This window comes from Diceros bicornis, unplaced genomic scaffold (genome assembly GCF_020826845.1).
Source record: "Diceros bicornis minor isolate mBicDic1 unplaced genomic scaffold, mDicBic1.mat.cur scaffold_78_ctg1, whole genome shotgun sequence".
NCBI lineage: Eukaryota > Metazoa > Chordata > Mammalia > Perissodactyla > Rhinocerotidae > Diceros > Diceros bicornis.
This window is the reverse complement of record NW_026691667.1, coordinates 2,018,831-2,032,256: the sequence shown is the minus strand read 5'-3', so window position 1 is coordinate 2,032,256 and position 13,426 is coordinate 2,018,831. Positions and strand designations below refer to the sequence as shown.

Sequence of the window (13,426 nt, the reverse complement as noted above, 5' to 3'; positions counted from 1 at the left end):
CTTTGTAGCTTTGTACAGAATCTATATAATGGATGCATCCTTATAAAGGGAGGAAAGATAAAAAATTTAACTATTTTGGTTAGTTAACACTGTAAGTAATATACTTTATATATTAGCATTTTTGAGATTATTTGTATTTAAAGATACTACTTCAAACCCCTAAATCATTGTATGTAGTAGAGTCTACTGTCTGCTGAACAATTATAGACAGTAAGTCAGCCAAAATTCTTCTATTCCTGTATAATATTATATGTGGGTGGTAATGGTTAGTTCTTATAGATTATTTGAACACGTGCATATCACAAAATACAAGTGACCATTAAAAATTAAAGTGTTCACCAAATAGAAGATTATCTGATTCCCAGAAAAAGAAAACATTACTGTGACATTAAGGCTACAACTGTCAAAACGAAAGCCAAGACACACTCAAGTAAAGCATTTGCTGAAAAGTTAATTGGCTCATCTTTGAAAATTTATCAGGTTTATTATGTAAGCAAGATACTTTCAGAGCCTAGAATACAGAAAGTGCTTATTGGTACGTTAGCATTGTGATCATTTATTTTGTAAATGTTAATATTACAGATATAATTCATTTTCTACTACATTCAGATTTTCAAGTTCTGGTAAATCTTAAGGCCACATTACTGGCAAGTTGGGATACCTCTGGACATCTGAAAAATATGAATCCTACACAAAAGCATGTAAATTCTCTATTCATCAGGTTCTAAATTCTAAAACATTCTAAGCTTTTGGAAGAAACCAATGGCATTCCAAATTGACAGTAAGGCTGTATGTGCTATACATGATCCTATAGGAAGAGAATTCCAGATTTTAAATAGAGGAGATTGTGCAAAAAAATAAAGTACATTTTGACGTCTGAAAGGGGATTTCAAGAAATGAGGGACTCTCAGAACATGTGGTAAGTGGTAAATAACGTACCAAGGTCTCTCTAAAGGAAAACATATTGTGGAAAAAAAAGCTTCACATGCAGAGAGCTAAAATGGAATATTTGGAATCCTCATGATGAAACAGACACTGCATTACTTTTTCCTAAAATTTAAAATGTGTCTTATCCTCCAAAAAATACTCCTCCCTGCCCTGTGGCTTACCTGGGCATGGTGATGTGTTGGAATCATTTTTCTATTTCATTGGCTCATAAACTTGATGGGCACCAGAAGCACCTGGAAGCCTTGTTGAAACCCAGATTGCCAGGCCCCACCCCAGAATTTCCAGTTCAGCAGATCTGCAGCAGCACCTGACAATTTGCATTTCTTCCCAGTTCCCAGGTGATGCTCATGCTGCTGGTCCAGGGACCCCACTTTGAGAACCACAGGTTAACTTACACCCTATATATGGTTACCAAATCCATTATTTCATCCCTTGGCTGCTACTTCTCCTTTATCACATCAGCACCTTAGCTCCGAATCTCCTCACCAAGCAATGGGAATACTTGGAGAGTTTAACAACTGGTCCTTCTTTCTGGCTCAGTTCTCCCTCTTCCTCTCAAAACTACAGTCTCTTGCCAGGTAATTTTTCTTTAAACATTAGTTCATCATAGATCTTCTTTGTCCAAATCTCATGGCTCTTATGCTGAACACAAGACTTTTTAAATTCTCTACTTGTTTCATAAGGTCTGTAATAGCCCGTAGAATGTGGACACCATGTTCCCTACCCTACCTATTATAAAGGAGTATGTGAAGATTATATAAGATACAGTCAGCTCTCGTTATGCACAGTGTGACATTCTACAAAGTCACTGTGAACACTGAATCAGTGAATATGACCCACTGCTCCTACAGGAAATGCAGGGTTAGGTTCCTGCAAACCTTAGCCAAATTTTCTTCAACTGATCAATACATAACCTTTTTCTCTGTGTGTTTCTCTTTAAAGTCACCTTATTTAATATATATTGTTGATATATTAACATTGAACTTAGACTAACAGCACCGTGCCTCGTGTCTGAAAGAAGCTTGTCGAACACAAATTCATTCTCTGTGAAGGCATGTCACAGCATCTTGCCCTGAGGAACACCAGGCAGCATTGCAGCACTACACATGGGGGACATATTAAACAGACGAGTCACCAACACAAGGCACAAAAAGATAATAAATGAGGCACTAAATAGACTGCAAGAAGGACACTTGTTTACAGCATGGGCTGAAACAACAGGGCAGAGCGTCACCTTGTTCCCCTCAGCCGGGAACATGCACTTCGAGTGAATCAAAATTTTCACCACTTTGCGCTTATCTGCAAATGGACATGAAAGCCCTGAGAGTGTTGATTTGGGGGCTGCCAGTACATTTTAGCTAGTAGGCAAGTGTGCAGACACGGAATCCACAAATAATGAGGATCAACTATATTTTGAAAGCATCTTTTCAAAACCAGAGTATTGCTCAGAAATAAGAGCAATAATGATAACATAACAGCTAACATTTTAGTGTCTACTATGTGCCAGGAGCTCTTTTAAGCACTTTACATTAGTTAATGCATTTAAATCTCACTAAAACCCTATGAGACAGGAGCTCTCAGTAGCCCCATTTTATAGATGAGGAAACTAAGGGTCAGAGACTAAATAATTTGCACAGGTTCTCCAGTTAAAAGCGGGATAACTGGGATTGGTGCCGAGACAAACTGGTCCAAAGACCACAGCCTCAACCACTATGGTAGGAAAGTGAGCGAATTTTCTACTTCTCCCTAAAGTGCCCCTTCTGCTCCAGCCACATACTTATTCACTCATCAAACATTTTCTGAGTGCCACCAAGGTGTCAGGTACTGTGTTCAGACAATGGAGGGACAAATAGAATGTCGACGCAAATAATCCATAAAAAAATCTATAAAACCAACTTGGGGTGAGTTTACTATGAGCCAAACTTTGAGGACCATATAGCCCAGGAGAGTCCTTTCACAAAGAAATGGAGCACTCCAAAGAAGTGGGGTGTACAGCATGATTATATACCATCAAAGAGCATGGACCACATGTGATTGCAATGTCCCTTTTACAATAGCCACAACCTTGACCTGTCAGCACCTCCATTGATGGACACAGTGGGTATCAGGTCTGCTGTCTCCATGGGCGTGGCTGTTGTCTCGAGTTGGGTGGTCACAGGATGAGCACAGCAATCAAATCCTAGCCTAGGGAGAAATGATTGTACTTAAGGAAATGCCAATGTGGGGGGAGTTGCATTTACACCTTAAGGGCATTGCTTTTGTCTTTGGGACATGTTAATTGCTTAGGGCGGATATACAATGGATGAACAGAGGCTACAGGCCCCTTTTGGGGAAAAAAAAAACAATGTCAGGCCCAATTAGTTTTACACCAAATGGCTTCCTCATATGCCCCAATGTATCCTATTGCTGGTCATTTATTTATTAAGAAGAAGGATAGTTTCAGCTTTAAGGAGATCACTGTCTATGAGACATGAATAAAACAACAGTTATGGAAAAGTAGATAAGTATATGGTCCCAGAGTAGGGAAATTAAAACGGGTCTCTAGGTAGAGACCTCTCAGGAAAAGTCTCCAAGAGAAAGGAACATTTGACATGAGTTTAGATTAAGAAATAGGAATTAAGTTGATTAAAAAACTGGGTAGGAGGACAGAAGAAGCACATATAAAAAGACAGATATAAAGGATCTAAATCTTTCAGAATATCTGTGGTATTTTTAAGATTGGAACAAAGCAAACATGTAAGACAGAGTGGGTGATGAGGGTAAAGATGAGGACAGCAAGGGAAAACCTGTGTGTCCAGCTCAGGAGTCTGAATGTTCTCTAGGCTACTCTGAACAGTCATTGAAGCACTCGAAGCAGATATCAGATTTAAGCAAACTTAGATTCTAGAATGTAACTCTGGAGGCATGGTGGAGGAAAGATTAGAAGAAATTAAGACTGGAAGTAAAGGGACCTGTTGGGAGACTAGGCAGCGATCCAGATAAGATAGGCCTTGGCTCAGGCGTGGGGCCTGCAGGTGGAGGAGGCCAGGAGGTGGCAAGCAGTGCTGGGCTCCTGCAGGAGGAAACTGAGCTGCCTCTCAGTCACGGGAATACTGTGCCTGTCATGGCCTCCCCACCCCCATGCCCAAATGTTTCTTTCCACTTCTGTACCTTTCTTCTCTTCCCCTATCTGAAATCCTCACTCTTTCTTCCCTCCACCTACCCAAAAGTGGTCCCTTTGAGGACTTGATCTAGTCCATCTCTCCTAAGAAGCTTTCTTTAATTACAATTTCTCAATAACATTGCCATTTTTTTTAGGTTCTGCAATGCAACTTACACTAAATAGCTTGGAAGAATCAAATTACATCTTGCAAACCATGTCATGTATGTGGAGTGGAGGAACTTGGAACTCTATAATTCTTTGTATTTCCTTCAATACCTACCACAAATACCTTGCACATATAGGTCAATGGACGTCCAGTTAAGTTGAGCAAAGTAGAAGAACCCTTTATAAGCTAAGAACTTTTATGAGCTCAGTTATTCCTTTACATCAGCTGCTTAAACCATTTGTTTTTCTCCACAGGTCAACAGTGTTGCCCAGCACAAGTGAATTTTACACCTTCTCAAACTCAATAGAGCAAAGGTGGAATTTCATTCCCCCTGCAAGCTTTACTGCCTCAGAGAAGGGAAAAACAACATGTGACATCTAATTCTGTCTTTACATTCTCATCTCAAATTGCAACAGATTTCCAAATGCTAACTGGTTTTCATTGTTAAAACTGACAGAAAAAATTTCCCATTCTGGCTTTGTTTCTTTCTTTTTTTGTGTGAGGAAGATCAGCCCTGAGGTAACTTTTGATGCCAATCCTCCTCTTTTTGCTGGGGAAGATTAGCCCTGGGCTAACAACTGTGCCCATCTTCCTCTACTTTATATGGGATGTCACCACAACATGGCTTGACAAGCAGTGTGTCTGCGCGTGCCCGGGATCTGAACCTGTGAACCTAAGGCCACCGCACCGGAGTCCATTCACTTAACCGCTCCACCACAAGGCTGGCCCCTCTCTTTATTTCTAAAGCTGAAATGTCTAAATCTTTCACTGGGTTTGTTGGAGTTTCCATAAAATGAAAAAGTACATTCCAGAAAATCCTTAACTTTCCAGAATAATCCTTAATATAGTAAGGTAAACACCTTTGCAATATGTCACTGATTTTCAATGTCAGTACCTCCACAAGGGTATCTTTGCATTATCTCCTCTCCCAACCACGTGTCACTTTGCTCCTCCCCAGGTTCATGGTGTCAAAGTGTTTACTCAGCACTAGGAATGATCAGAGTTTAAGGGAGACCTCAAGGATGACTAAGCCATATTTTCTGACCCCAACCATCTCTTTCCATCTCTCCTTTAACCTCGATTTTTCTCACTCTGGTATCTACTCTAGTTGTGTACTTGTCTTTTGAATTGTCGTTTTGTGGTTTATAATTACCATGTAAATTCATGTTACATTTTGCCTTAGAGTTTAGAAAGAACTTACATTAAACAATATTTTTTCCCAGCTCTTTGATGTGTCTAATAACTTCCAACGCAATTCAAGGGGTTTCTTGTTTTTAAGTCTCCATCATTATTCCTTCAGAATTATGTTTACCCCACACTTTTGATCTGACCAATGTTGCTTTACCCTTTGAAATTTTCTATGCCAAGACTCACATGAGGAATCCCTCGAACACCATCAGCTAGGTGATCCCACATTCCTCACATCTGTTTTCTTGATTTGTTCCTAAGTAAGCATGTTTCTGAAACTAATAATAAATTGTACGAAGTGGTCATTGCATAAAAAGCACTATCACAGATACCTTAAAGAGAACAAATGGAAAGGAATATTCAATTCCTCAGATAAGTTTACAATCAAATGAGGCTTTAAGGGCACCTGGGGGCACTGATCAGAGCAAAATCCTAAGAGAAGAGTTTTCAGTCCATTTCAAATGAGGTTAAAACTGGAATGAGATAGTATTTTAACAGTTATCTGAAATCATAAACATTTTTCTGACCTTTGAGAATTTATTTGCATATAAACTGTACAACATGTGGGGTAAGAGAGTGTTGATATTGTTCAATTTCTTTTTATTTTTCAGCACTTTGTAATAGATGTGGCGATTCACAATTAATAAATATCATAATGTTGAGAGACCCAACTTTCAACAGTCTGATATTATCAATTCTTACACAAAGCTCGAGTTATAAAGATCAAAATTCATTTTAGTTACCTCTCATCTAGTCCACTTATATCAGAAAGTTGTGGAGTTTTAGGAAAATACTTCAAAACACAAATTTTATATGTAATTTCAAAAGCAAAAAATGAGTTAAAAACTGGATGGTAACCAGTTTTGCTACCATATATTAATCTTTAACATTGGAGCAAACCATTTTAGAGAATACAATTGATATTTGCCTATTTGTATATTGTAGAATGTTAAAGCATTTACAGTCTTAATAATAATTTCATATACTAGAGAATAAAAAACAGAAGTTTAAGTTTTATGAAATGGTTATTTATTTATATATTTTTCAAAGATTTTATTTATTTATTTTTCCCCCAAAGCCCCAGTAGATAGTTGTCTGTCATAGGTGCACATCCTTCTAGTTGCTGTACGTGGGACGCGGCCTCAGCATGGCCAGAGAAGCGGTGTGTCGGTGCCATCCTGGGATCCGAACCTGGGCCACCAGCAGCAGAGTGCACGCACTTAACAGCTAAGCCATGGGGTCGGCCTGAAATGGTTTTTTAGACATAGCAGATTTCAGAGCATATTACTTGAAAATAAAACAATCAGTTAGTGAGGTTTAAGCAATGTGGTTTTCTTTTAAACTTGCTCATTCCATGGGAGCATCAATAAAAGCCCTCCGGGAGTGGCTGACACTCTTGCCTTCCGCCTGAGCACCAGCTGTATTTTCTTTAAGCATCAGACTCTCGGGCAACACCATAGCCCTCAACTCCGTTTAGTTGAGAAAAGGCTTTATGAGTCTTGTGTTTTTTCTAGGGGTATGGAGCTCCCAGACTTATTAACTACAGGGAGAGAGCAAGAGTCAGAACACATTCAATAAACTCCAGTGTGCTCAGGTGAGAGGACAGGTGCCTGAACTCACATCTGAAGAAGAATTTAGAGGATGCTTTCTGACTCTGCTTCGTGCCTCTGACTAAGCAGTCCTGGACATCCCCGTTACGGCCACGGAATAACACAGGCAGCCTTGATGGACCAGAAGTCCTCCTATGTCCATCATTTGTGCAGAGCAAACTGGCTTAAGAGCTCTCGTTTCCTGCTGCAGTGGTAATTTACAGAGATACAGAACTGTCATCTAGTGAATAAAAAGAAAGCAGCAAGGTGTTTGACACGAAAAGTGACATTCTGAGTTTTTTCAAAAAGAACAGTGAAGCACTAAAGTTGGTAAAGTTGACACGATGTGGCACACGAAAGTTATAGTAAACATTAATAATGTGTAGGTGAAGTAATCAGTTGCTCTCTATGCCTCTAAAACATGTCTTGACATCTGACTCATAAATAGTACAGTTTAAATATAATAGAATATCTTTGGAAATAACTTCGCATCTCATCTCATCCAATGCTGTTTGCAGGAGCCGGTATTAAATAGCCAGATGGTGAGTACCCATGTTGAAGCACCCTTTTTATCACATTAGAGAGAATATGAGGCATAAGCCCAACGGACTGATGTTCAGATCTTCCCTCTTACCCTTGAGCAATTTTGTAAACATGGTTTTCTTTATTAAATATGATATATAACAGTTAATTTAAAGGATTACTGTAAGAATTGCATAAGGGAATACAGTAAAGGAACTGGCGCACAGTAGATTGATAGTTAATTCTCCTTCCCTGTCTCTCTTCTAAGAAACATACAGAAATAATCTAAGAAGAGAACCCGTCTATAAAGTAAACTTATGACAAAAAATCAATGGCTCCTGAAGTAAGGGACATCATTGTTGAGTACTTAACCTCAACTGCCTCCAAATACTGTTAACTCTCAATTAATTTTATGAGTTTTCTGTCTTCCAGACACTTCACTGGCTACAAGGAAAGGAGAAGGTGTGAAATTTAAATTGATTTCACCCTTGAATGGTCTAGCTGTAGCATCAGGTGTTTTAAATCACCTAGATTTTCAGGTTTCCTGCTTATTCCTGTATATTTTACCATGGTTCACAGCCCGAGAAAATTAGAAAATCATTATAATTTTACACACATGAATATATATCTTGACTATTACAGCTGGACTCTTAATATATAGAGCAATGTTGTACATGATTTGTCCTTGTGGATAGTACAGAACACTTTTGTCCAGGTTTTCTTTGGCATTATCATTTATAATGAAGAACTCAGTAATATATGCCCTGGAGATAAGGGTTTAGAAAAATCTAACATACTATCCTAGTCATGCCTCAAAAAAAAAAATAAAATAAATAAAATGCTATATAAATAATGAGAGGATATTTTTAAGGCACTATTTTTCTTAATTATTTCCCACTTTATTTCCCTTTACCTCTTTTTAATCTTTCTCTGTCTTATTTACTATTGGCTAATCATCTCACAGTAATTAAAGCACCCTCTGCTGAGTCCCCCATGCCTCTTCAAGTGCCCCAGCCTGATGTAGGTCTCAGCTCTGACATAAAGAAGCTGGAAAACCTGTTTTGTGGCACTATTCATAAGAATATCTTTACTATTACAATAATAGCTATATTTTTGAAAGGCACCAGTGGATTACAAAATGAAGTACTTGACCAATATTGTATCCTCATTTTCCTTCCAGGGGGAGCACAACTTTCATGTGTAATGCAGGGCTGCTGCTTTATTGTTTTTCCCTTTCAAGACATTTTATTACTTGTAAAACATAATAGGGTTAATATTGATATATCAGTAACAATATAAACTTACAGACAGCAAAAAGATACTATTTTAGACTCATAATTTTATATACTGTAACAAACAGTAATACTTTCATAATGTACTATCTTGATTGATCATTAATTTTTTCCTGGTTCATTTTTATGCTAATTCATTTATTAGATTATCAAATATATACTTTTATGATCTTTAATTTCAATCAATATATTTGAAGGGACATCAGTTGTTTTTGGGAAGTGAAAGGCCACAAAAATTTTTTGATAATTTATAAGTTTGAGAAGGATCTTTCTACTTTTTATAAGAGAAGTCATTTAATATTTGGGAAAGTTCTCAAAACTCATCAAATTCTTTAATTTTACAGAAAGGAATACTACGTTCCAGAGAGCCTAAGTACGTTGTCACACACTAACCAGAAACAGACCTGGGCCTAGAACTCAGGTCTGAGTCACCTGACTTCTACTGGACCACACTCAAGGGAGCACACCCTCTTCTTACTCGTAATTTCTAATACTAAGCTATTTTCAAAAGCACAGTTGGGAGAAAGTGTAAATAAATAAAACAGATGATTTTATATAAAAAAGTAGCAATTGCTACCCACAATTTCTATTCCATATGAGTGTTTCCTTTCTTGCAGGTTTCTTTTTTTTAATAGTAAGTCTATTTTGGTAACAAGAAAAAAGACATAAAATTTGGCTTTTTAGTAACAATAAAAAGATTCTGTTGAAATTAAAAAGACACTAACTAATGTTTCATCTACTACAGCAACTTAAGAATATTATTTGATTTTGGAAAAGCTCTGAGAGATTTTTTTAAAACTCGTATCCATGTGACTATTAGTCCAGCCAGGCACATCTCCACATGACATCTACTAGAGTGTCCAGTTTTCTGCTGGATCCAGCTGTTGTCAGGCCCAATGCTCTGGCTGGGTACAGAATGATGCAGCTTCTGAAAAGCATGTGCTCAGTTCCACTTCAAGGCTGATTTTCTCTGCAAAGTCTAAGTGGAAGAAAACATCCCCTTCCACATGACTGGATTTCCCTGCAGGCTTAGAGAAACAAGGTGGCCTCATCAGATGGGCAGACAGGAAGATAAATGAGAGTCTGTCACAATTTTATGATAAATAAGAGAGAAAATGATTTGACATCCTAACAAGATCTTCTTACCTGTTGAACAGCATCTGAACATATTTTTCAGAGTTCCCAAAATAGCAGATTGAGATTCTAGGTTGGAAAGGAAGAAGATAGACAATATATTAAAAAATAAATTTTATAATTTCCTCAATCGGAAAACAAAACTAAATAAAATACATCTTTAACCATAAGTGCTGAAAACATCCAGTTTATCTTCCAGTTATAATTCTGTGTTATGAGAACATGAATACTTTTCAATATATTTAATATGTACAGTGACTAACAATCATGCCATTAATTACTTTTGAAATTAGACTTGTCCTATGCCCTTATTGACTGACATCAATCATAATTACTTTTCTCAATTCCTAGTTTCTATTTTGTGTCAGAAAGTACCTGCTGAGACATTCACTTTTTATATTATTCCCTTAGCGTAAGTCTGTAAAATGATGGACGACAACTCAGCCATCTTGAAGGATGAGGTCTCAAATGCTATATCTCACTATTGACAAATCACCTTCTGGTTTGAATGAGAGACAATGAGCACTGTCACAAGAGACACTCGGAAAAAAAGGATCTTGCTTCTTTTGTCTATCCTTTGGGCGTCTGTGAGACTGCAAATTCTTCATACTGGAAAACCTAAGTGAGGACCAAGTCCAGGAATCTTTTTAAAACTAGAGGACACTTTCTTCTACGTGAAGCTTGCATCGAAGTTTATAAACATAAGAAAAAAAAAAGAGAGCCTTCAGGGTCAACTGGGTGGGGCAAGAGTGCGCGCGCTCTGCTGCAGCGTCCCAGGGTTCACCAGTTCAGATCCTGGGTGCGCATCAACGCACCGCTTGTCAGGCCATGGTGTGGTGACATCCCATATAAAGTGGAGGAAGATGTGCATGGGTGTTAGCTCAGCGCCAGTCTTTCTCAGCAAAAAGAGGAGTGAGAAATGTTAGCTCAGGACCGATCTCCCTCACAAAATCAAACAAACAAACAAACAAAAACCAAGAGCCTTCAGGAATATCCAATGCTCCATGGATCAGAGTCTGAAAACCACTCATCTTTTCCGTCCTCCGCATTTTACGGATGAAACATAACACAAACAGTTGGTGACAACCTGAAGACTAGAGTTCGTCTCCTGACTGTCACCTCACTCCCACCCCCGACTGCTGTGCAGACCAGATGCCTGACAAGATACAGCAATCACTCCTGGGGATAATTTAGACATTCCCAATTCAGCAGCATTTTAGTTGATGTATTTGACAAGACTATAGAAAAACAAAAGGTATTTACTACTTAAATTGTATAATGTATAGTTAAATGACATTGAAAGTTTTCATTTCACTTACAGCACAGTTTTGATGGGCCCAGAGGCATTCTTTCATCTGCTCACCCTCCCCGGCATCTCAAACCTTCTCTGCCTTTCCCCTCTTGCTCACTGTACTCCAGCCACACGGGCTTCTTGCTGCCCAACAACATCCGAGTCATAGTTCCTCCATGGCATCTCTGCAACCCTGAGATATCTGCATGTCCTCCTGCTCTGTCCCTTCCCTCTGGGCCTTGCTCCAGCCTCCCTGTGCTCTCTAATTAAAGTAGCAACCCATTCACTCTCTAGCTCTCCCCATTGTCTGTCACTTACCTTCTTCTTGACACAGATCATCACACGATAGACTATGTAATTCACTTGTCTGCCTACTTATCCATTATCTCACTTAGCCAACAAAAACAAGTTCTGTGAAGACAGACATTTTGTAGAAAATTATTTCCTTAGTGTATCCCAAGCCTGGCATACAGTATGTGTTTAAATATTTGTTGAGTAATTGTAAGAGGGAATGAAAGGAGTCATCAGAAGAATGATCACACCATGGAATAGGTGCCACCATGAAGAGTGGGCATCCTGGGAAGGGAAAGAGGGAGGAAAGATTTTATATCAGGCAACACGGGTACCACTGTGCCTTTACCACTTCCTGCACATCAGCTTGCCGACATAAATAATCCATAATCAATCTATAAATCAAAATTGGGGAGAGTTTATTATGAGCCAACTTTTGAGGACCATGGCCTGTGGCCTTCCTTCCCTAAGGAAGGAAGGGCACCGAAGAAGTGGGGTGTACAGAGCGGTTATATACCATCAAAGAGCATGTATCACAAGTGATTGCAATGCCCCTTTTACAATAGCAACGAGATCAGCCCTGCCAGATTGCCCTGCCAGAACAGCTATTGATGGACACAGCAGGGGAGCAGATCTGGTGTCTCGATGGTCATGGCTGGTGTCACATCTGTTTTCTGGAGCTGGGTGGTCACAGGATGACTGCAGCAATCAAATCCTAGCCTAGGGAGAAATGCTTATCCTTAAGGAAATGCCAATGAGGGGGAAGTTACATTCTTATCTTAAGGGCATTTACTCTCCTCTTTGGGACATGGCAAAGCAGATGCACAGTACAGGCGACAGACCCTTTTGGAAAAACAAATTCAGGCTGAATTAGCTTTACCCCAAATGGCTTCCTCATGTGTTCCCTTATATCCTATTGCTTGCCATTTATTTATCAAGCTCAGTATGTCTTTCAAACAGAAATCATCGAGAATAGCATGAAGTAGTCACTTACCAACAAATGTCACTGTGGCAACAGAATATGAACAAGTTGCCTTCAAATATAACCATTCTCCCAATTACTGTATTTCACTGACTTAATCAAAAAGGGATTCTTCTCTCTTATACTGACAAATCTCCACTCTGAACTTAGCATTAGAGGTAGTCAATTTTGAATAAAGACCTTTAACATCAAAGCCAGCCAATAGATCCTATTAAAACAAATCCAAACTCGGGAACACTTTTGTTTTCAGTCACCTCCAATCCTCTCAAACTCAAGATGAGGTCCCGGCTTTGTGTAGATGGAGAAAAGCTTCTCTTCCTCTTTTTCTATTCAGATAGTGCAGGGAAGAGCCCAAGGTGTCTCCTGGTGGAACACTAACAGTTCTTCACATTAGAAATGCATGCAATGTTTCCTAGCTTCTTTTCTATAGGCCAAGGTCTGATGAGCTGCCCCAAGGAGCAAACATCTGGGCTCCAGCAGTAAATAAGACTGTGTGCAGTTTACCACAACAATGAACTACAAAGATGTATCAGGAAATATTTTGAACACCTACACCTAAGCTCTCAATTTCCCTCTGTCTAATTCCATGTCTACCTGAACTGAATTCACTCTTCATCCCTATCCCATTTGTGACAGTGTTCATTTCCTTGAATCAGCATCATATAACATCTAAGAGAAATTTATCAAAATATTCTCTTCAAAATAGCTAGCTGAGGGCCAGCCCCGTGGCTTGGCAGTTAAGTGCGCACGCTCCGCTGCTGTCAGCCTGGGTTTGGATCCCGGGCGCGCACCGACGCACTGCTTCACTGGCCATGCTGGGGCTGCGTCCCACGTGCAGCAACTGGAAGGATGTGCAGCTGTGACATACAACTATCTACTGG

At 39.1% G+C, this 13,426-nt stretch overlaps 1 long non-coding RNA gene across 1 annotated transcript; it reads right to left on the bottom strand.

Annotated features, from left to right (window-relative positions):
* Positions 1–9,555: 9,555 nt before the first annotated feature.
* LOC131403704 (uncharacterized) lies at positions 9,556–12,590 on the bottom strand. The gene is made up of 3 exons (XR_009219488.1): positions 12,558–12,590; positions 9,994–10,050; positions 9,556–9,875 (listed from the first exon to the last, which is right to left on the bottom strand). It is a non-coding gene; the product is annotated as an uncharacterized LOC131403704 (long non-coding RNA).
* Between the last annotated feature and the right edge of the window lie 836 nt (positions 12,591–13,426).